At 38.0% G+C, this 24,608-nt stretch overlaps 1 non-coding gene across 50 annotated transcripts in view; it reads left to right on the top strand.

Annotated features, from left to right (window-relative positions):
- Positions 1-21,894, top strand: part of LOC103543947 (uncharacterized) — an 85,089-nt gene extending 63,195 nt beyond the window's left edge. For 12 of the 50 annotated variants that reach the window (XR_011536147.1, XR_011536146.1, XR_011536152.1 and 9 more), the window contains 3 exons: positions 2,213-2,344; positions 4,627-4,790; positions 11,768-13,021. This is a non-coding gene — a transcript (uncharacterized protein). Of the gene's footprint in view, positions 1-2,212; positions 2,345-4,626; positions 9,072-9,249; positions 9,597-10,766; positions 10,820-11,767; positions 13,022-21,178; positions 21,306-21,480 lie in introns of those variants that run through there. The other 38 variants (XR_011536145.1, XR_011536143.1, XR_011536148.1 and 35 more) reach the window with 14 other exon arrangements.
- Positions 21,895-24,608: the final 2,714 nt, after the last annotated feature.

The raw sequence follows: 24,608 nt of genomic DNA, 5'->3' as shown, positions 1-24,608 counted from the left end.
TTTCTAATTTCATTTCATTATAGGAGAACATACTTTATGATTTCAATTCTTTATGTTTATTGAAACTTGTTTTGTGTCTTAGCATATGATCTATCCTGGAAAATGTTCCATGTGCATTTGAGAATATGTATTCTATAGTTGTTTTTCTGCAGTTGCTATAGATGTTTAATAGGTCAAGTGGTTTTATAGAGTTGTTCATCTTCTATTTCCTTATTGATCTTGTGCCTAGTTGTTCTGTTATTGAAAGTGTAGCATAATGTCTCCAACTATAGTCATGCACCACATAATGAGGTTTTGGTCTATGGTGGACCACATATACAATGGTGGTCCCAATAGATTAGTTCTGTATAGCTTAGGTTTGTAGGAGACTATATCATCTGGTTTTGTGTAAGTACACTCTATGATGTTTGTACATCGATGAAATCACCTAACAACGCATTTCTCAGAACATAGCCCCATCGCTAAGTGGTGCATCACTGTATTATTGCTGAATTATCTATTTTTTTCTCTTTCTGCCATTTTTTCTTATTTTTGGTGGACTTGTTGGGTGCATATATATTTACAGCTCTTAATATTTTCTTGATGGATTGATCCTTTGATTATAATAAAATATCCTTATTTATCTCTAGTAACAATCTTTTCTTAATTCTATTTCTTATTTGTATAGCTACCCCAGTTGCCTTTTGTTTACTGTTTGCTTGGTATGTCTTTTTCCATCCTTTACTTACAAACTTTTTGTGTCTTTGAATCTAGAATATATGTCTTGTAGATAGCATATAGGTAGATTGTATTTTTTAAATCTGTTTTGCCAAACTCTGCCTTTTGATGGATTATTTGTTATTTATGTTTAATGTAATTACTGGTAAGGTAGGACTGATGTCTGTTGTTTTGCCGTTTGTTTTCCATGTGTCTTATGTCTTTTTATTCCTTTCTTCCTCTATTACTACCTTTTTTTTTGTTAAACATTTTCTAGTACCATTTTAATTTCCTTGTTTCTTTTACTATATTGTTTTGAGTTATTCTTTTCATGGTGGTTCTGGTATTTCAATTAACGCCTTACCTTAAAATAATTGATTTCAAATTAATATGAACTTAATATCAATTGTGTACAAAATTTGCTCCAGTATATCTTTGTTTCCTTCCCACTGTTTTTCTTGTATAAATTACATCTGTGTACAGTGTAAGCACATCAACACAATTCTCTAGTTATTCTTTTATGCTACTGTTTTAAAGTAAGAAATGAGAAGAAAAGTGTTACAAATAAAAAGAGATTTTTTCTGTCCTTTATATTTATTTATGCAGTTACTTTTACTGGTGCTCTTTATTTTTCATGTATACAAGTTATCGTCTAGTGTCTTTTTATTTCTGCCTAAAGGGCTCCATTTTGTATCTTTTGTAGCGCGTGTCTGCTAGCACTGAGTTCTTTTAATTTTTGTTTATCTGAGAATGTCGTTTCTCCATTTATCAAGGATAGTTTTGCTGGATACAGAATTCTCAGTTGATGTTCTTTTTCCTTTAGTAGTTTGAATATACCATCTCACTGTTTTCTGGTCTTTATGGTTTATGATGAGAAGTCAGCTTTGACTTATTGATGATCCATTGTACATGATGAGTTGTTTTTCTCTTGCTGCATTCAAGATTCTGATGTCAATTTGACAGTTTGATTATCATGAGTCTAGATTTGAATGTCTTTGATTTTATCCTTTTTGGCATACATTGATCTTCTTGCATGTATAGATTAATATTTTTTCATCGAATTTGGCAAGTTTTGGGCCATTATTTATTCACATATTCTTTCTGTCTCCTTCTCTTCTCTGTTTGACACTCATTACGTTTGTTATGTTTATTGAGAGTTATTCTTTATCATTGTCTTATAAGAGAACTTAAGGCTATATATTGTATTGGCTGAATCTCATAAGTAGTGTTGTTGTCTTGTTGTTTGCTAAATATGGTTGATTATAATTTACATTTGTTTTTTTGACCCAGTAGTTATTTATTGTGATGCTTCATATTGAGGTTTTTGGTTTGAACTACATATATATATATATATATATATATATATATATATATGTGATTTTGCATTGTAATTAGACAATGTGGGTGCTGTCCTTTCCTACATGCCTAGTTTTTAATAACAACTTTGGTCAGATAAATCTGTCATTCTTTTTTTTTTCTTTTAAACTTCTTTATTTTCATGTACTTATTCTTCCAGGAGACCTTTAGAAACTACTTGTCAAGTTCTCACCACAAATACCATTGGAATTGCAATTGGAATGGCATTGAATGTATAGATTAATTTTTGGAGAGCTGTCATCTTTATAATCTTCTCATACATATGAATGTGGTATGTTTCTCCTTTTATTCAGGTCTTCAGTATTTGTGTATGTGTGTGTGTGTTTGTATCCTACTTATTTTCTTCAATATTTTTTTCATAGTTTCTGAAAGAAATAGGCAAATGTTTTAGGAACTGAGATTCTGGTGGGGAAAGTACAGAAGATGTCATCTGCATGGACTAGACTTCAGTATAGAAGGTTATATAAAATCCAGTTTTTGGATATGATATTACCATTTCTTCCAGATGGTCCTAGGAGCCTGCATTATTTATAATGTTCCATATCCCTGTTTAGTGTGAGTACAGAGGTGATTGCTAATATTAGAGAAATTACGTAGTAAGCCATTTATTTTTAGTGCTGTCAGCATCCCTTTGATCCTCCCCTTTCCCATTTAGAAGTGCTTCCTCCATCCTGCAAGCTTCTGGGGACTCATTGCTCATTGTTCACAGGATATGTACCCATTGAAGACCTTCAACCCCTCTAATACAGAGCTAGCTTTTTGTTCTTACTACAGAAGCTTAGAATCAGAGAGGTAAGAATCCTGTTCCACTTGGTGATTTTTCAATTTTAAGAGCAACTCTCTGAGATAGAGCTAGAAGAGAACGTTCAGGATACAGAGAGGGATTTGAACTTAGATCCTATGAGAAGCATCATAGGAATTAGAGCTGTTTAGATTGTGGGAGACAACTCCTCCAAAATGGAAGGTTTGATGTTCTGTTTTCAGATCTCTTATGAAGTCGGAGATAGTTGTTTTTTGCTGCTTTTGAAGGCAGTTCTAGTTAATAAAGAAGCAGATTTAAGAACTATCCGAAGATGAAAATACTCAGAAGTGATACCTGGTGGCTTGTATGACCACTTTGGCATGGAATTTGAGGATCTCCCTGCATGGAACGAGAGGTTGGATTACATGTACTTGAAGGTCACTTTTTTTTTTTTTAAAGATTGGCACCTGGGCTAACAACTGTTGCCAATCTTTTTTTTTTTTTTTTCTGCTTTATCTCCCCAACCCCCCCTGTACACAGTTGTATATCTTAGTTGCAGGTCCTTCTAGTTGTGGGATGGGGGATGCCGCCTCAACGTGGCCTGACGAGCGGTGCCATGTCCACGCCCAGGATCCGAACCCTGGGCTGCCGCAGAGGAGCGCGCGAACTTAACCACCCGGCCACGGAGCCGGCCCCTAAAGGTCACATTTATTCTTGAGATTCTGTCTCAATCAGGTCAAATAAAACTGCTTTTTGTTGTGTGCGTATTTCACATGTTCCCATTTAATCGTCACCACAACCCTCTGAGACATCCTAGAGAGGTAGAATAAGTTTGCTAGAGTAACTCATCTAATTAATGGCAGAGCATACTTAGTTTATCTCTCTCCTCCCATGTACTTTAATTTGCAATAGTAATTCCTTAAATTTGTGTAGCACTTTATCATTTAGAAGGCTTTCAGAAACATGGTTTTATTTCTTATCCTTATGAAAATCTGGTGAAATTGAAAGAACAGATTCTGTGTGTCTATTTTATAGGTAAAATTTAAGGCTTCAGGTAGCAGGCTGTGGAAGATAGTGGGTAATGAGGTCCTTGGAGTCTTTGAAAGCGTTTAAAGTATTTCCTGCTCCAGGCTCAGGCCTGGGAAGCAGGCCTCTGGAGAATGGGTTATATTATAAGTTTGTTATCAGTCTAGTATGGATGGCAATGGGACCTCAGCTCTTGCCCACAACTCTGGGAGCCACCATTTGCTCATGAGTGTGACAGGCTCAGAGTGATGGCTATCTTTTTAGCACATTATAGCATAGGTTGTAGATTTAGAACCTCAAAGATGGAAAGACCTTAAAAGTCTCATATTGGGGCTGGCCCAGTGGTGTAGTGGTTAAGTTCACGCTCTGTTTCCTTGACCCAGGGTTCTCAGGTTCAGATCCCAGGGTGGACCTATCACTGCTTATCAAGCCATGCTGAGGTGGCCTCCCACGTACAAAATAGAGGAAGATTGGCACAGATGTTCGCTAAGCGACAGTCTTCCTCACCAGAAAAGTAAAAAACAGTCTCATATCCAAAACAGCTTATTTTAAGTTGACCCTAATTCAAGTCCTTTTATAATATATCCAACAAATGGTCTTTTAGCCTCTGAGTAGCTGCATTTAGTGATGGGAAACTCCTTCCAGCGTCAGCTTGTTTCTTCTTTCAAGACCTCTGCAATATTGAGCTGAAATATGTTTTTCTACAGCTTCAACTCATTCAGCATATTTTTGTTGTGCCCCGACTCAAAAATATTGCTTTATTGTTCTCTCTCCTGCACCTTCAGCTTCTTCTCTGTGCTGCCTTTTGAGCTGCCAGGCACTGTGCTGGGTGATGGGAATATGGAGACGAATTAGACACAGTTCCTGCCCTCAAGGAGTTCTCAGTCTAGTGAGAGAGTTCGACATGTACACAGATAATTACAACAGTATGGTATGCGCTACAATGGAGGTATGTACCAGGCACTATGGGGTTCAGAAGTAAAATCATTTGATTGAGTCTGGAGATGCCAGAGGTTGGAGGAACTTACTTATGTTGATCTTAAAGTTTGACTAGGCAGAAAACAAAGGGAAAGACTTTCTAAGCAAAAGCATGGACATTGGAGACAGAATGTTGAATTGGAGCTACAAGTAGTTCATGAAATTAGCTTGGAAATGTAGACTGGGAATAGATCCTTATATACTATGCCGTGAAGTTTGGATCTCATTTTGAGTGTTTTAAGAAGGGGATGCTTTTGATGGTCTCTCGCACTAGTGTGGAATCTGTTCTGGAAGATTCTCAAATCTAGACAGGGAGATCAGTTAGAAGGATACCGTAGTAGTTAAGATGATCAATGATCAAAGGCCAGAAGGAGTGGGAGTAGAGAAGAGGAGATAACCTCTTAAATAAGAGGTTATAAAAACAGAAATAATAGAACGTGAAAATTAAGGTAGTGGAGAGGGAAAAATCAAGGCTTTCAGACTTCGGCAAATGTGCCTCCCCGTACCCCACCCTGGCCTTGATGAAAGATCCTCTTTTGTTCTTTAAATGGGTGTTGCTGTTGGTTCCTTCTTGGCCAGGGCTTGGCTGCACAGATTTTGCAAGTTTATTTTTGGGTGGCAGCTGTTTAAGAAATGTTGATTCTCAGGAAGACGTCTGAATAGCTGCAGACCTCTTATAGTACTACTAAATTCCTGGTCTTCCTCAGTAGCAGGCCTGCTCTCACTGTCATGTCTCCCAACGTATTTTTTCCAAATGTGGAGGCTTTTATACCTGAAACCCACTCAGGGAAGAAATGGCCTTAGTTGTTATTGTCTCAACTGCTTTATTTTACTTAGGGGTTTAAAAATGTCTATGGTTACGGCTCCAAGTAAAAAATATATTCAGTAATTAAAAATCTAAACATATCCATTGTTTATTTTCTCTTTTCTCAAAGCAACATAAACACAATGTTCTTTGGGAAATTCTTCACTTAAGATTCAGAGTAGTGACCCTGGGAATTCAGAAAATGGCTTTCTTTGACTAGACTGATTAATGGGAGATTATTTCTAAGTTGACCTTATGTATTTTCTGTGAACCTTATGTAACTAGCCATCCTGGAGGGCAGTAGGGAGAAAGATTGGGAGAGTTTGGGCCTTGGGACTAGATACCCTGAGCTCAGATCTGCTCTCCCATTTGCCAGTGTGGTCTTGAGCATGGTTTTTCACCTCTCTGGGACTTTGTTTCCTCTTATGTAAAATAGGAATAGTATCTTTTTGCAATGATTGGCAGGGGCAGTGGGGGGCGTGGCGTGTAAGGATTTAATGGGATTACATAAATTGCTTAGAACAGGTCTGGACTATGCTAAATGCTGTATCACCTATAGTTGCTACTGATAATGATATTGACCATGACAGGGATTAAAAGGAGATAGTAAACTAGAAGTGCTTTTACATCATCAATGAGGATGTTGGAGCTTGAGAAAGAAAGAAAAACTAACTGATCTCAGGATTTTCAGTGGTATGCTAGTGTGAATTCACTTCTCTGCCTTTCTTTTTTTTCTTTGCCAAATAGGTTGGGAAACCAGATGAATTTTGTCCATGCCCTGGTCACTAATCTGTTGCCTTTGCTCTTATTTCCAAATAGAAAGCTGTGAAAAGTTGTGTCACACCTGAATAAAGGTTATCCTAAAAACGTAGAAAAATGCTTTTGAGTTGGTCAAAACTGGATTTGAAACCTGACTCAACTGCTTAAGCTGTGTGATCTAAGGCATGTTACTTAACCTCATTGAACCTCACTTTCCTCATCTAATATGATAATTAATTTTCAGAGTTTCCATGAGGATGTTTGTAAAGTGTATGTTAGAAGCACTCTAAATTACAGCTATCATTGTTAGTTCTTGGGACACTCACCGCATGACAGAAACAACAGCAGGCCCTGGTGGCTGGGAGGACATCATGGATCCAACAGCAACCTGGAGTTGTGCTCTTCTGAAGAAATGCTACTCGGATGGATATAATACAACCTGCTAAGTGTCCTAGCACTTATCAGGTTGTATTATCATTGTCCGTGTCTATGGCTCTCGTCTACCAGACTCTAAATTCCTTACGGGCAAGGATGGTGCCTTATTCATCTTTGTATTCACAGTACCTAATCCAGTGCACATTGTAGGCCTCATTAAATGTTTGTTGAATGAAAAAATGAATCATCAACAGACATTAATTGGGCGCCTGCTCTGTGATCTCCATGAGCTCAGCTTGTCCCCGCCAGTTGCCTACAACGAACAAGCTGTCTTCAGTATGCTCCCTCCTGAAGCTTACTCCTATCTTCTAATTCTTTTGCTGAGGACTTTTCTGTGTAGTGCAAGGATAGCAAATATATTTCATCTCAAACACCATCTCCAATTGATTAATAGTGCCTGCCTTGATTATGTCTTATAAAAAGGATTCTGAAGCTAGGTCTCAGCTCAGTGTGAAAGAGGGTTATAACTAATTAGTGATGTTTGCTGAGGGTGGGAGAAGGGGGAGTAGCAGCACAAGTGCTACGTATATGTCATTTAATGTTGTGTTTTCCATGAAATACTCTGTCTCTACGCCTGCAGTTTAGTCTTGGCTACTTGTAGATGTTGCATGGCTGCTGCTGCTGCTACAATTGCTGCCAGTTGCTCCTTGGGTAGGACCAGAGTGATCATTGGTCAAAACTTCATCCTCACTGTCTCGGGTTTGCTGCTGTGGCTGGTATTCACAGTTTTCCCCTTTCAACTTTACTTCAGCTATATTCCCTTACTACATTGACAGGTAGGCCTCCACTTTCTGTTTATCACTCAAAAGGCTCATATTTCCTTTTTCTTATTTAGTGTGATTAATCATTATTGCTCCATGAGAAAGCTTCTTTCCATCAGAAGATGTGACAACTAAAATACAAGTTAACCATTCCATCAGGGCCCTACAATGAATCAGATAAGTTCCCTTTTAATATGAGAGAAAATTGAGTATACTTGCAGACTGTGGGGCAGGAAGAACTGAGAAGGGAGTCATTATAGATGTGGGAGAGAGAGATGATAGATGAAATGAGATCCTGGAAGATGATGCAGGTAGAGGTGGGAAGGTGAAACCTGTGGCTCTAGAACGTGAGTGGAGGATTAGCCTTAGATGAAAGGAATTACCTCTTCATTGGAGCATAGAGATAGGGATAGGAGTTAAGAGAGAGTACTTGATAAGAGTGTTGAAGATTTGTAATTGTAGAGGTAGATGATGGAGAGGAAGCTGACCAGGGACAGGATTATGAAGACAAACCAGAGTCTCTCAGGAATATCCGGGCCAAAAGGCTGGAGTGGGGCCATTAACAGGAGAGCTTATCATGAGAATCTAGTTTGAAACTTGATTAGAAACTCAGGAAAATATGAAGTGATCTTGGGCCATTGTCACAAGTAACATTTGGTCGCCTGTAACTTAGCTTGATTGAGGAGTGGGCAGCTAACAAGAGAGGAATTACACAGAAATGGATTTGAGAATCCAGATTATATGGAAGAAAGTTGGAAGTGAGCCCAGAGTCTGTGAATAAAAAGAGGCCTTAGTGCGATCAAGATGGGTGTTGAGTAGTTGGAAAACAGGATGAGACCTGTAATCAGAGAGTGAATTTGGGAATGTTAAGATTTCAAAACTGGAATGGTCAAGATGCCTGGGAACCTGGGATGTCAGATGGTCATTTACATGGATATTGAGGTGACCCAGGATTACAGCAAATGCTGGGCTGGTAATGAACACTGGGCCAGGTACGATAGGCTTCAGTGAGGAATGATCTGGAGGTTGGTCATGGCAGCTGTGCAGATGCAAGAGAAGAGGATGTAGTGGGATAGTATGAGCCTCAGAGTAGTGGTGGGGATTATTAGGAGATACAAAAACTATAGTTTGTACATTGCACTGAGGTGTTGGCTGGCAGAAAGCCCAGCTGAAATGATTCCCTCCTTTATTGAGTGTTTGCTCTAGCCTGGCACCTTGCTATGTGCTATCCATTTATCCCTTTTGGGTCTGTCACATTTCAGGTGTGAGAGAATGAGCAGCAATGCCAGGCAAGGACAGCTAGGGGAGCTGCTGGCCCTTAGCACTGATGGAATCCTGTGGCCATCTCCAAGTCTTTGAAAGAGCACCAGACTGGTCAGCCATTCTAGGGTCAGGATACATCCAATTTACTGGCCATATTGTAGATGCTTCCTGTGCTGTTGGGAAGGAGGGCTGGAAATTGATGTGGAGAGATGGCCCTTGAACTCGGAAGGTAAAATTTAGAAGAGAGTCTCTGTGAGCCCTCTGACATTGCATATAGTCATTTTTCTTCTGTTATGTCTTCAAATGAGTCAATATTCCAGTAAAGGTTTAGAGCCACCGTGTTAAGTGATCAGGCCCTCAGACATCCCAACCCCTCCTGTGGGGGCTGCTTTATATTTATTCCTCAGGAGGAGCTGGTAGAAGACTTCATGTGAGGGAGAAGAAAAGGAAAGAAGCAGAGGATGACTGCAGCCTCTTTTCATCTCAGCATCACAAAGCATGACTCAACAGAGGGATCACTTTCTTGAGACTCTCCAGACCACAGGTTGCTCTTTTCAATCTCATGCTTAGCCCTCTCAGCTCCTTTCTTTTTTCAGAAGTTGTACTGTATGTATGTATACGAACTATTACTTCCCATAAAGTGTTCCATGTTCACAGCAAAAAAAAAAATCCCTAAAATATGGCATAATTCTTGCCCTGTTAGGTGTCCAACAGTCGAAAATTGCTGGGTCTCCAATGCTGGAATACAGGCTACCAGAGATGAGTTTAGGTTTCAGCAACAAAGGAACCCAGCTTCATGGAAGGAAGGCAGTGAATTGACTTGAAAGTAACCCCCTGTGCTCATATTCTTTCTTTTTCCTTCAGCCGCATGAATATCACTGATGGAAGCAAGCAAAAGCCATGACTTTCTCCTTCCACTGGTACTTTTCTGGCCCATGTATATGTCATTGGAAGTCACTCTCTTTTATTAGAACCTCCTTCTTCCCATCTCTTAAGACCCAGAGAGCCATGAATGCTAAGGTTGGGGTTGAATTTGTCGTAGTTACCTCTGCAATTGGGCAATACTCATGTTAATTAGCCTGATACCTACTCTTACCTGATCTAATGGCAGCCACTGGAGAAGCTGTAGCCAAGGCCAGCAACCCTATGGACTCTAGCCCCAGGATTTATCCCTGATGTCTCAACTGATTATGAAATAACCAGTAAGAGTGCTGCCCCAACCCAACCCCCCTTCTGACTTAGTCATCAGAGGTTAGGACTTGTCTTAGGATTTATGATATATAAGGACAGAAATCTTTTTTTTTTTTATTGAGTTAATGATAGGTTACAATCTTGTGAAATTTCAGTTGTACATTAATGTTTGTCATTCGTGTTGTAGGTGCACCACTTCACCCTCTGTGCCCACCCCCCACCCCACCTTTCCCCTGGTATCCACTAAACTGTTCTTAGTCCATAATTTTAAATTCCTCATATGAGTGGAGTCAAGGTCTATCTGGCTTATTTCACTTAACATAATTCCCTCAAGGTCCATCCATGTTATTGCAAATGGAATGATTTTGTTCTGTTTTGCAGCTGAGTAGTAGTCCATTGTATATCTATACCACATCTTCTTTATCCATTTGTCTTAAGGACAGAAATCTTATGGGTTAATAGTAACAGTATCAGGAGTCTTGGTTACTTTTTGTCTCTCTTGAGGATGGGCAGAATAGGGCATGGGGGAAGTGGGAAGTCTTGTGCCTTTCAAATACATTCCTAAGGTGATTCCTCATGACACCCTTCGTCACACCTTCTGGTGCCTTATCCTGAGCTTTGTCTCCTTTCTTCAGAGTCCTTCTAGTGCACTCCTTGCTCTCACTAACCAGTTTTCATTTCCTGCCCCACCCTGATAGGTTTCATCAGGTGTTTTTTCCTTTCCTTACCCCAGGCCATGTCTGTGACAGCCCACATCTGGGAGGAACCTTATTGTGAATGAGTGAATGAAGCCTCAGTGAGTGTTGCAAGTGACACCTATCTTTCTCTCTCCATATAAGGAGAGAGAAGGAGTGGAGGGCAGAGAGGAAAGAGAGGAAGGCTATGAAATCTCATAATGGAATAACAAATGCTTGACATTTTAGTGGATATTGGACCTAGAAGCCTACCTGAATGAAGGAAGCAAACCTGAGATCCCTGGTGTTTGTGAGTGAAAATAGGAGTGAACTCCTTACTGCCCTTAGGAATGGACGAGGGAGAAAAGTGAGGGGGGGGGGTCATAAAATCCTTTACTTCAGTGGAGGAGTCAGTGAGACTCGCTTCATAAACCTATAATTTTTTAAGGTGGATGGAAGATAAGTTGTTGCACTGCACTGCTTGTGTTGCTACTTGTAAGAGTCACTGCCAACCACTCTTCTCAGGTAGGGCTGCATTTGTGGAGATTTTTGTTGACCCTTGAAAAACATCCCAGTACAAGGTTTGCAACTTAGAACAACTCTGGTTCAGTGACAGGGTGTTAAAGGGGGTGAGGACAGAGGAGGTAGGACAAGTAGTATCAAACAGCTCAGTTTTTTTGTTTTTAATAGGCTGGCTGGGCCAGAGGCAGTAAGCAGAATGGCTACAGGCAACCCCAAACACCAGATATGGCGTAAGGAAACAGTACAATGAAAGGTCAATGATTCTAGCTGTTGTCATTCCTCAGAGCATGATGGAATATCTAAAAGAAAAGGAAGAGCTGCTTTGGAGAAGGATAATAAAGGATTCTTTCATAGAAGAGATTTAGAAGAGGGGAAATGTTCAACTTTGTAACATGGGTATTATAGTTTTCAAAGACATCTGTTCTCTACATGGGTCATGGAGATTGGTACCAGTATCAGCCTGTGGCTGACTAGGCCAGTTTAACTTAGAGGTTTTGTGCTCTTGGAGAGATGCTCCCAATCTCTCTCACTTTGACAGGTGTTCATCTGCAATGAGTCCAGTACCTGAAGGAGCAAGAGGACAACAAGCATCCAGGGGACAACAGTAGCCTTCTGAGTGAAGATAGCAACTGAAAAGATCATGGGCTTGGCTGGATTGGGCTGGGCTTGTTTGTTTTTTCAAAATAAAGAACAGGTTTTTTTCCTTGATGATAAAAGTAATTGCTGATTGTTAAAAAAAAAAAATAGTGAAAGGTATAGATTACAAAGTAAAGAATACCTATAATCTTATAACCCAGGAAATAGTAACTCATAAAATTAGAGTGTTTCCTTTTTCACTTTTAGAAAAAATGCATATAACACAATATAAAAACAAAATTGGCATCATATCATGTTGTTCTTCAACTTTGTTCATTTGAAAATAAATAAGCATATTTCCATGTCATTGGCATTCTTTGAAAACACAGTATTAGCTCTCCCATAGTATTTCATATGGATCTAACAATTTATTTAGATGATCCCATGCTGCTGGACATTTTGGATATTACCAGTTTTGCCTATAAAATTGAAGTAATGAACATCAATGTACGTTAATCTTTATGTGCATCTCTAATGATTTCTTTAGAGTAAATTTCTAGAATTAGAATTACTGAGTTTGAATGATGAGAGCATTATTAGGGTACCTGGAAGGTTGTTGAATTGTCTTCAATATAGTTGTACAAATTACATTCCCATCAGTGGTGTATACATGTGCGTATTTCTCCACACATTCATCAAAACATGACCTTTTAAAAATCTGCTCATTCGAGAGAAATATACGTTTGTTGGTTTAGAGATTTTTATTTCTAATTTACATACAGTAAAATTCACTCTTATGGTGTATAGTTCTATGGGTTTTGACAAATATAGAGTCATGTATTCTGCCACTCCAGTACCATACAGAACAGTTTTATCACTAATAATTCCTCTCGTTTGCTCTTTTTGTTGTAAGCCCCTTTCCCCATTCCCAACCCCTGGAAACCACTGATATGTTCTTTATCCCTATGGTTTTGCCTTTTCTGGAACATATTAATGGAATCATGCAATATGTAGACCTTTTGGTCTGGCTTCTTCCACTTAGTAATATGCATTTAAGATTCATCCATGTCATTTGTTATGTCAGTCAATAGTTTATTCCTTTTTATTGTACTTCATTGTATGGATGTAGCACAATTTTTTATCCATTCACTAATTGATGAACATGTGACATGTTTCCAGTTTTGGTGATTATGAATAAAGTTGCTATAAACTTTCAGATACTGGTTTTGAGTTAACCTAAATGTTCATTTCTAGAAGGTCAATGCCTAGGAGTGGGAATGAGTGCCAAACTTTTCCAAAGTTTCTCTATCACTTTGCATTCCCACCACAAATAAATGAGTTCCAGTTGCTCCACATCTTCATCAGCACTTGGTGTTACCATAATTTTGTTTAAATGTTAGCCATTCAACTAGGCGTGTAGTGATATTTCATTCTGGTTTTAGTTTGCAATTCTCTAATGGTAGATGAGTTTGAGCATCTTTTCTTATGCTTATTTGCCATCTGAATATCTTCTTTGTTGAGTAATCTATTCAAATCTTTTGCCCTCTTTTTTATTGGGTTCTTCCTTTTCTTATTGTTGAGTGTTTAGATTTCCTTACATATTCTTGATACAAGTCCTTTGTCAGATTTTTTTGAAATGGGTTCTCTCAGTCTGTGGCTTGTCATTCTATTAACAGTGTCTTTTAATTTGATGAAGTCCGCTTTTTCAAATATATAACAATATAAGTTGGGATGGGTATAAATGGAGTTGAAATGTTCTTAGCTACTTATATTATCCCAGAGATATTTAATAATAACAAATATTTATTATGACTCTAGGGGTAGATCTAAAAGAAAGATCCATTGTGATCCTTATACTGTGTAATCTTCTCCCCTTAAATGTAGGCAGGATTTGTGTCTTGCTTCTAACCAATAGGATAATGGCAAAGGTGTTGGGATATCATTTCCATGAAAATGGTACATAATATTACATATACACTTAAAAATAGCCTCAAAGATGATAAAACATTAATTGATAGAAGTCTATGGAGAAGTTGAAAAATCCACCAAGTGAGTGAGAGAATTCAACAGTTCTTTTCAGTTATTGAGAAATCACATATACAAGTCAACAGCATACAGAAGATTTAAACAACACAACATATAAGCCTCACCAAATAGAAATTGAAATATATATGCTTCTGCTTCAAAAAATTACCAAAAGCATAACTCATTTGAAAGCACACTTGGAACAGTTATGAGAATTGATTCTGCATTAGACCATCACAAATTATTTACTAATTTAAATTATTGGTATCATAGGATCCATGTTGTCTTACCACACTGCAATTAAGTTATATATTAATAAAGAAGGTAAATAAAACATCTACATATATTTCCTAATTTAAAACACATTTCTAAATATCTTGTGGATCAAAGAAGAAATGAGAGGCATCTTAAAATACTTAAAATTTAATAATAATGAAAATACTACATATAAAAAACCTGTGAAACATGGTGAAATTATGCTTTGAGGAAAGTTTATATCCTTAAATAGTTATCTTAGAAAAGAAGAGGGGATGAAAATTAATGAGCTAAGTCTCCAAGCTAAGAGTATAGTAGGAACAACAGGAAAAGTCAAAAGACAGTAGAAGGAAGGAAGTGTTAAAGGTAAAAGCATCAGTTTATGAAATAGAAAACAAAGACACAAGAAAGATCAATAAAATCCCATGTTTGTTTCTTTTACAAAACTAATAAACATTTGACAGTTTCTTCAAGATAAAAAGAAAAGATACATTGAAGTAATATGAAAGAAGGAGGGAACAAAAACCCTAGAGATTAGGGAATATTATTAATTTATGCCAAAAGGATTGAAAATTTAAGAGGAAATAGACAAATTCCTCGAAAAGTGTAACTTAAAACTAACTCAAGAAAAAAATAGAAAGCTTGAATAGTCACATAAAATATTATGCTAATTTAAGTCATTCAAATCTTCTTCAAGACCCAACTATATATGCTTTCTACCAGAAACTGACTTTAAATAAAAATACATAGATGTTATATTATGCAAACACTAATCAAAAGAAAGGTGGAATGGCTATATTAATATCAAAAAGTAGCTTTCAGAAGAAGCAATATTCTCAGGTTAAAGATGGCAATTTACCAAGAAGATATAACAAAACTTGAAGCAAAAATAGCTAGAACTACAAGGAGAAACAGGCAAGTCCGGTATTATATTTGGAGATTTCAATACTTTTAAGAATTAATAGAATGATTAGCTAGAACGTTAATAATAAATCTAAACAACACTACATTCAACTTGTCGTTAACATATTTGTAGAATACTATACACAGCAGCAGTAGAATTAATACTCCTTGTGATTGCACATGGAATGTTTGCCAAGATAAACTGTATCCTAATTCATAAAGTAAACAGACTGGCTTCTCTCACTTAGCAATGTGAAATTTCATCCATGTCTCTCATGGCTTGATAACTCATTTCTTTTTATCCCGGAATAATGTTCCATTTTATGGTTGAACCGCAATTTATCCACTCACCTATTAAAGGACATCTTTATAAAGGGTGTCTAATAAAAAATTATTGCCTTCAATTATGGGCCATTATTAATAAAACTGCTATAAACATTCATGTGTAGGTTTTTCTGTGATCATAAGCTTTCACTCATTTGGATAAATACCTAGAAATGAAATTGCTGAATGATACTGTAAATATGTTTAGTTTTCTAAGAAACTGCCAAACTGTTTTCCAAAGTGTACCATTGTGCATTCACACCAGCAATGAATGAGAGTTTCTCCTGCTCCATCTTCTTGATGGCATCTGATGTTGTCAGTATTTAAATTTTTAGCCACACTAACAGATGTGCAGTGGTACCTCGTTGTTGTTTTAACTTGCAATTCCCTAATGACATATGATATTGAGCATCTTTTCATATGCTTATTTTCCATATGTATATCTTCTATGGTGAGATGTCTATTCAGATTTTTGCCCATTTTAAAATCAGATTGTTCATTTTTTTATTGAGTTTTAAGAGTTCTTGTATATTTTGGATAAAAGTTCTTTATTGGTATATCTCTTGCAAATATTTTCTCCCAGTCTGTGGCTCTTCTCATTCTCTTGACAGCATCTTTTGCAGAGCAGAAATTTAATTTTAATGAAGTCCCATTTGTCTCTTCTTTCTTTCATGGATCATGCTTTTGGTGTTGTATCTAAAGAGCCATTGTCAAACCCAAGGTCTTTTAGATTTTCTTGTATGTTATGTTCAAGAAGTTTTATAGTTTTGCACTTTACATTTAGGTGTATGATCTATTTTAAATAAATTTTTTAAAGCATATAAGGTCTGTGTATAGTTTCCAATCAAGGCTTATCACATCTCACCTGGAATGGCAGTCTGCTGGTATTTCTTGTCCTTGCCAATTTCAAGTTGAAAAGACTAAATTCCTGGTTAGTGCAGCCTAGAGTCCAAGGGCTCCTTTCCTTCACCCAGTCCCTATTGATAGGATGGAGATTCTACTCCAGATGTGCCAGACTTAGACTACTGGGACCCTGACTTCTCCTTGCCCCAGCTTTCTCATAGGACAAAGGTTCCACACATGGAGAGAAAAAAACCTAGAAGTCAAGAGACTGTCACTCCACCCAGTATCCATAGGTTTTCTGAGAGTTTTTCCCAGAGACAGAGGCCGTTCATTAAAAAAGTGAGCTCCAAAGCTCTACCCAAAGCAAATGACTATTTGAAACAGTGTGGCAAGTTCAAGTCTAAGGGGACTCTTGAAACCATTAGTTCCTCTCAGTTAAGAGAAAGAGGCTATACCATAGGCCAGCTAGTTCACCAGAGAGAACCAGGGAAAGATACGGCTAAAAAGCCCTCCTGGAGGTCGAACAAACTACAAAGACTGGCTTCAAAAACCATCCCTTCATGAATTTAATTGGACCAGACTGCTGAGCAATTTATGCCTCAGAGCATTGTTGAAAACATAGCAGTCAGCTGGTAATTAGTGGAGCCTAAAAGGTGAAATATAGTAATATGTGAAACAGACAGCTTAAAAGAGTGGTCAGAGAAAGAGATAGTCAAAGAGAGCATTGCTAAAACCTCTGTGATCCCAAGGTGACTATGCACATGCTCAAGGCTTTGCCCTCTGAAGGACAATAGCAAAAGCTTCCCGTTATAAGGAAACAGACTTCAGTAAAACAGCCTAGCCACAAAACAAACAATAACAACAGCAAAGACCAATGAAAACGAGTCTTGGAGAGGACTGGGGTTAGAATCAAGTGTTCAACATATTACTTAAAATATCTAGTTTTCAACAAAAAATTATGAGATATCCATATTGGTTTATTGTTACTGTTTGTTCTGATAAATAATCAACAAACAAAAATAAGTTGCATTTCTATACTCTAACAATGAAGTAGCAGAAAGAGAAATCAAGAATACACTCCCATTTACAATTGCAACAAAAAGAATAGAATACCTAGGAATAAACTTAACCAAAGAGGTGAAAGATCTGTACACTGAAACCTATAAGACATTGAAAGAAATTGAATAAAACACAGAAATGGAAAGATAGTTCATGCTCTTGGACGGGAAAAATTAACAGTTAAAATGTCCATACTTCCTAAGGCTATCTACAGATTCAGTGGAATCCCTATCAAAGCTCCAACAACATTTTTCAAAGAAGTAGAACAAAGAATCCTAAAATTTATGTGGAACAACAAAAGACCCCTGAATAGCCAAAGGAATCCTGAGAAAAAAGAACAAAGCTGGAGGTATCACACTCACTGATTTCAAAATATACTACAAAGCCATAGTAACCAAAACAGCATGATACTGGCATAAAAATAGACACACAGATCACTGGAACAGAATCAAGAGCCCAGAGATAAACCCACACATTAATGGACAGCTAATTTTTGACAAGGATGCCAAGAACATACAGTGGAGAAAGGAAAGTCTCTTCAATAAATGGTGTTGGGAAAACTGGACAGCCACATGTAAAAGAAGGAAAGTAGACCATTATCTTACACCATACACAAAAATTAACTCAAAATGCATTAAAGACTTGAATGTAAGACCTGAAACCATGAAACTTCCAGAAGAAAACATAAGCAGTATGCTCTTCAACATTGGTCTTAGCATATTTTCAAGTATCATGTCTGACCAGGCAAGGGAAACAATAGAAAAAATAAACAAATGGGACTACATCAAACTAAAAAGCTTCTGCACAGCAAAGGAAACTATCAACAAAGTGAAAGACAACCTAACAATTGGGAGAAGACATTTGCAAACCATATGTCTGATAAGGAGTTAATATCCAAAATATGCAAAGAACTCATACATCTCAAAACAAAAAACTTAACAAGCCAGTTAAAAAATGGGCAAAAGATCTGAACAGACATTTCTCCAAGGAAGACATGCAGATGGCCAACAGGCACATGAAAGGATGTTCAACATCATTAACTATCAGGGAAATGCAAATAAAAACTACAATGAGGTATCCCCTCACTCCTATCAGAATGGCTATAATTAACAAGACAGGAAGCAAATGTTGGAGAGGATGTGGAAAAAAGGGAACCCTCGTACACTGCTGGTGGGAGCACAAACTGGTGCAGCCACTATGGAAAACAGTATGGAGATTTCTCAAAATAAAATAGAAATACGATATGACTCAGCTTTCCTACTACTGGGTATTTATCCAAAGAACTTGAAATCAGCAATTCAAAGAGACTTATGCACCCCTATGTTCCTTGCAGCATTAGTCACAATAGCCAAGACTTGAAAGCAACCTAGATGCCCATCAAGGGATGAATGGGTAAAGAAGATGTGGTATATATACACAATGAAATACTACTCAGCCATAAGGAATGATGATATCTGGCCATTTGTGACAACATGGATCGACCTTGAGTGTATTATGCTTAGCAAAATAAGTCAGAGGGAGAATGTCAAATACTGTATGATCTCACTCATAAGTAGAAGATAAGGACAACAAACAAACACATAGAGACAAGATTGGTTACCAATCTGGTGGTTACCAGAGGGGAAGGTGCGAGGAAGAAGGGTGAAAGGGGTGACACAGCATGTGTGTGGTGATGATGGTAATTAGTCCTTGGATGGTGAACATGATGTAATCTACACAGAAATTGAAATATAATGATGTACACCTAAGATTTATATAATATAAACCAATGTTACTACAATAAAAATAAGTAAATAAATAAATAAAAAGAAATAAGTTCCATGGTCCTTCTGATTTTCATTCTAAGAAGATGAACTTATTGCCTCTGTGATAAACCACCCCACCTCTCGTAGCCACCCAGTTCCTCTGGATTTATTCATTGATAAAATCTGCTGAAATAAAAAATTGAGAAATCCAAATAAACAAGAACATGTGACCCATAAACAGGAAACAAAGTACATAACAAAACTGCCTGTGAGAGGGACCAGATGTCATATTTAACAATGACTTCAAAGTAACCAGTAGTTCAAAGAAATTTAAGAAACTACAGGAAACTATGCTTAAAGAAATAAAGGAAGGTATAAAGACAATGTCTCATCAAATAGAGAATATCAATAGAGATTTCAAGTGGCAGAACAAAGAGTCAGCAAACTCAAAGATAGATCAATAAAATTTATACAATCTAAATGACGAAGAGAAAATAGAATTTAAAAAAATCAAGAGAGCCTCAGAGAAATGTGGCAAAACTTTAATCACATCAACACACATTAACAGAAATACCAGAAGGAGACAAAAAATAGAAAAGAGCAGAAAAACATTTGAAGACATAGATGAAATGTCACAAATTTGATGAAAAAAATAATGTTCATATGCAAGAATCTCAACAAACTCCAAATAAGATAGGGATCTATACACAGATACATCATAGTAAATGTGCTGAAAACCAAGACAAAGATAAAATATTGAAAGCAACAAGAGCAAATGACTCATCACCTACAAGGAAATTCAAATAAGATTAACAACTGACTTCTCATCAGAAACAATGAAGGCCAGAAGGCACTGGGACATCATATTCAAAGTGCAGAAAGAATAAAACTGTCAACCAAAACTCTTGTATCCAACAAAATTGTCTTTCAAAAATGAAGACAAAATAAAGACTTTTGTAGATAAATAAATGTTGAGAGAATTTGAGTGACATCATCAAGATGGCAGAGTAGGTTCCATTCTCCCCACAAAGATCAACAGACAGCTCTCTATGAACAAACAGCCCTGGCAGTGTTCTGGAGTCCACTTAAGAAACCAGCAAGACAGCAGAACAAAAAACTAGAGAATAACTCCAAAAAAGGAAAAAAAAGTCAGCTTCATTTTGCCTGCATCATCCCCCAAGCTGGCATTGCTTAGTGCCAAGAGGGAATTCCCCAGCTAGAAAGAGTTCCTCTCACAGGGAAAGGAAGAGTGATGTGAACAACCACCTTTCCCAGCCTTTTGGGGAAACACAAAAGCCTGCTTCAGTTTCACCCCACCCAGAACCCAGCAAATCTGAGATGTATAGAGATAGCTAGAATTCATGAAGAAAAGTAGGGGCTACCAATAGCAGCCGTGTAGTGGGAGTGATTGAGGTTCCCAGTGACCTGCTCTGCAGACAAACCCAGCAGCTCTTGCCATTGAAGAAACTATGACAAGCACAGCCACCACAGACTCCCTGCAGATTTCACCAGCTTTCACCCACAAGTATTTGCATTCACTGACACCAACCACCTGAATCCCTCCCAGCCCACTAGCTTAGGGATAGCTTCTCTAGCTGAGATCATGTCATTTTTTCTTTTGTGTGTGTGGTGACAACACTTAAGTTCTATTCTCTTAGAAAATTTCAAGTATACATAGCTACTTTGAATTAGTTTTCAGATTATCCCAACATCTATGTAATCTCAGCTTTAGCATCACTTGATTGTCTTTTCCCATATAAGTTGAGATCTTCCAAGTTCTTCATAGTCTGAGTAATTTTGTAGTGTATTATGGATATTTTACATAGTAACTTATAGGACACTAGCTCTTTTTTAAAATTCCATGTGAAATGTATACACTTTTGTTTAAGCAGATAGTCCAAAATAGTTAAATTCAGGCTTCAAGTTACAATCTAACTTCTCTGGGCAATATCAGTTCAGTTAGCAGAGACTTTGCTGTGCTGTTTACATATGTCATTCGTGTGTGCTATATGGTGGCTTGTCTAGGACCTGGACACTATTCTATTTCATAGATAGGCTATCAAAGTCTATGGTATTTAGGTGAAATCCACATATGGGTACCTCAGGGGTGAACCCAAGAATTCATGGTGAACTTTTGGGGATCACTTTTCTGACCTGCTTCCTCTTTGCAATCTTCCTAATACTTTCTGGTTTCTTGTGTCTCTTTTTTTTTTTTTCAGTCCTATGGTCAAAAAATGGGGCCTTATTTACCCCAACATGTCCTACACATCCTTTGACTGTACCCATGAATGGAACCAAGCAACAGGTTGACAGAGAGAAAAAACAATGGGTGCTTACCTCACTGTGGTAAGCAGAATTTCTAACATGTTCTCCCAAACATGTCTCACCCTAATTTCCTTTGTCTGTAAATATGATATCACTCTCATGATTATGTTGTTATATTGCACAGTTGACCTTAAGATAGTAAGATTATCCTAAGTTATCCAGGTGAGGCCATTGTAATTAGATTATTCTTTAAAAGCATAGATTGTTCTCCAATTGGTGGCAGAAAAGGAATTCAGAGAAATGCAGCAGAATAGGAAATTAGAGAGATGTTATGCATGAGACCTTGATGCACCATTGCTGGCTTTGAAGATTCAGAAGTCTACATGAAAAGGAATACCAGTGGCCCTAAGGAGCTGAGAGTGACCCCCAGCTAACATCTAGCAAGGAAACAGAGACTTCAGTCCTACAGCTATAAGAACTGAATTCTGCCAACAGCCTGTATGACCCTAGAAGAAGATTCTTTCCCAGAACTTCCAAACAAGAGCCCAGCCCAGCCAACATTTTAATTTCAACCTTGTGATACCCTGAGCAGAGAAATAAATTTAGTCTGCCTGGACTTCTGACCTACCCAACTATGAAATAATAAATGGGTATTGTTTTAAGCTGATAAGTTTATAGTAATTTGTTACATAGCAATAGAGATCTAATATACCAACCATCTTGGGACCACAGCTCCACAGATTTCTCTCTCTCAGAGTTTTTTTATTTATTTTATTTTATTTTTTTTGAGGAAGATTAGCCCTGAGCTAACATCTACTGCAAATCCTCCTCTTTTTTGCTGAGGAAGACTGGCCCTGAGCTAACATCCATACCTATCTTCCTCTACTTTATATGTGGGATGCCTGCCACAGCATGGCTTGCCAAGTGGTGCCGTGTCTGCACCCGGGATGCAAACCAGCAAATCCTGGGCAGCCGAAGCAGAACATGCGCACTTAAGCGCTGTGCCACTGGGCTGGCCTCTCTCTCAGAGTTTAAGGCTTCTATAGAGCCCCCATTGCCACAGCTGTTGCTGCCACTTGCTCTGCCATCAGGGCATTGCTTGGGTCCTGGGACATGACAGAGAAAAAAAATAAACAGGGAATTTCCTCTCACTCTCTCTAAGAATTAGAAGATTCCCTTTTCTTCACATGCCAGAATTAGAGGGCTTCTCTTGGAGTTCTCTCTATCTATTCTGTTGCTCATTTCCGGGTTTCAGGCAGCACTGAATCCAGGCAGGAGATACCTGAGTGGTAACTGGTAAACTCATAACTAGGTCCATGCTACTTCAAATTCTGTTCTTCTTTCCAAATTCAACTGCTATTTACTTTTTTAAGGCCTCAAAAAGCTTTTCAATGCATTCTATCTAAGTTTTATAACTGCATTCACTGGAATAGACATTGTGGAGTATATTTACTTCATTTTGCCCACAACTTGAACCAACCCCCATATTTCAATTACACTTTATCTACATAGTGGCATATATCCATTACATACAATTCTCTCTGCCTTTCTGGCCTCCTTTAGTCATAGTGCTACAGGTATGTTGATCACCACAGTCATTATGTCAATGTTTCTCTAGTCATTTTATTTTTCTGAAGTTCATTCTCTAGTCAATTCCTCAGGAGTGGTTCAAGGCAAAAACATTCCCTGATTTCTTGCAAGTTCATAACAGTTTCCATGTATCCTTTATGCTTGAAATTAAGTTTTGCCTGATATAAAGTCCTAAGCTTGACTTCTGGTTTTCAGTATAGTATGTAAGGAGCTTGCAAGTCATGACTCTTATCCTAACAAAAACAAAAAAACTGAATTAAAAATCAACAATTCTTCTTAGATCCAGCAGAGAACTGAGGTCACAGAGTAAATCACTGCCCCTGAAATGAGAAAGACTGGCAGATACAAAGAACCACAATTATCAGATTAGAAGACCAAGAGCAAAACCCACAGGAATCAGTGTTGGGGTAAAAAGAGAAACTGTAATTGGAGAAGGGTTGAAGCTCAATGTGGACTAGCTTGAGAGTGAAAATCACTAGGGGATGTAGTCTTAGGGAAACACCCACACTTTTGTGAGTTTACCTCCAGGATTCTTACAGTGAAGATCAGAGAAAAGTCCCCTCCTGCTTCCAGTCGGTAGAGGGGGACAGTAGCTATTTTTAAATAATCCCGGGGCATTCTGTTCTTAACAAGGCTGATCTTCAAAAGAAAATTTTACCAGAGCATAACTGACTAGGGTTTTACAAAAGCCTAAGTGGTCCAGGGGAAGAGAAATACCCAACTCCAGCCTGCTCTAGCCTTCCATGTGGTGTAAGGGAAATAACAAACTCCAGACCCCCATAGCATTTCTGTCCCACCAAAGGAGGGAAAACCTGACAGGCACTTGTGAAGGTCACAGACCAGGGGCAGAGGCTCACTAAAAGCCTGAGAATTAATCACAGGATTATAGGACATTTCATTACCCCCACCCTCCACCACACACCTTACCACCATACCAAAATGCTCTTGTACAACAGGGGGAGCAAAACCAACTACACTAAAGAAATTTTAGCCTCTGACAGCTACAGCTATAGCAAACAGTACACAGCCTAACCCCAGCCAGATAAACATAAAAGCTCACACTAAAGGCCTGGTTACTTCAGTTACTTTTACAGAGTACATCATTTCTGGCTTTTGACAAAAAATTACGTGGTATATTAAAAGACAACATAATTTGAAGAAACAGAGCAAGCATCAGAACCAGACACAGATATGGCAGGAATGTTGGAATTATCAGGTAGGGAATTTAAAACAACCAGAATTAATATGCTAAGGGCTCTAATAGAAAAAGTGGACAACATGTAATAACAGATGGATAATGTAAGCAAAGAGATTAAAACCATAAATCAGAATCAAAAGGAAATACTAATCAAAAACACTGTGACAGAGGGGCTGGCCCCGTGGCCGAGTGGTTAAGTTCGCGCGCTCTGCTGCAGGCGGCCCAGTGTTTCGTCGGTTCGAATCCTGGGTGCGGACATGGCACTGCTCATCAGACCACGCTGAGGCAGCGTCCCACATGCCACAACTAGAAGGACCCACAACGAAGAATATACAACTATGTACCGGGGGGCTTTGGGGAGAAAAAGGAAAAAATAAAATCTTTAAAAAAAGAAAAAATATTATAAAAAAAAAACAAAAACAAAAACACTGTGACAGAAATGAAGAATGCCTTTGACAGGTTCATCAATACAATGTACATGGCCAAAGAATCAGTGAACTTGAAGAAATGTCAACAGAAACTCCCAAAACATAAATGCAAAGAAAAAGACAAACACAATATCCAAGAACTGTGGGACAATTACAAAATATCAGAAG

Source organism: Equus przewalskii, chromosome X (genome assembly GCF_037783145.1).
Source record: "Equus przewalskii isolate Varuska chromosome X, EquPr2, whole genome shotgun sequence".
In the NCBI taxonomy this organism is placed as follows: domain Eukaryota; kingdom Metazoa; phylum Chordata; class Mammalia; order Perissodactyla; family Equidae; genus Equus; species Equus przewalskii.
Note: the sequence above shows the minus strand (reverse complement) of the source record. Positions and strands in the feature narration are given on the sequence as shown.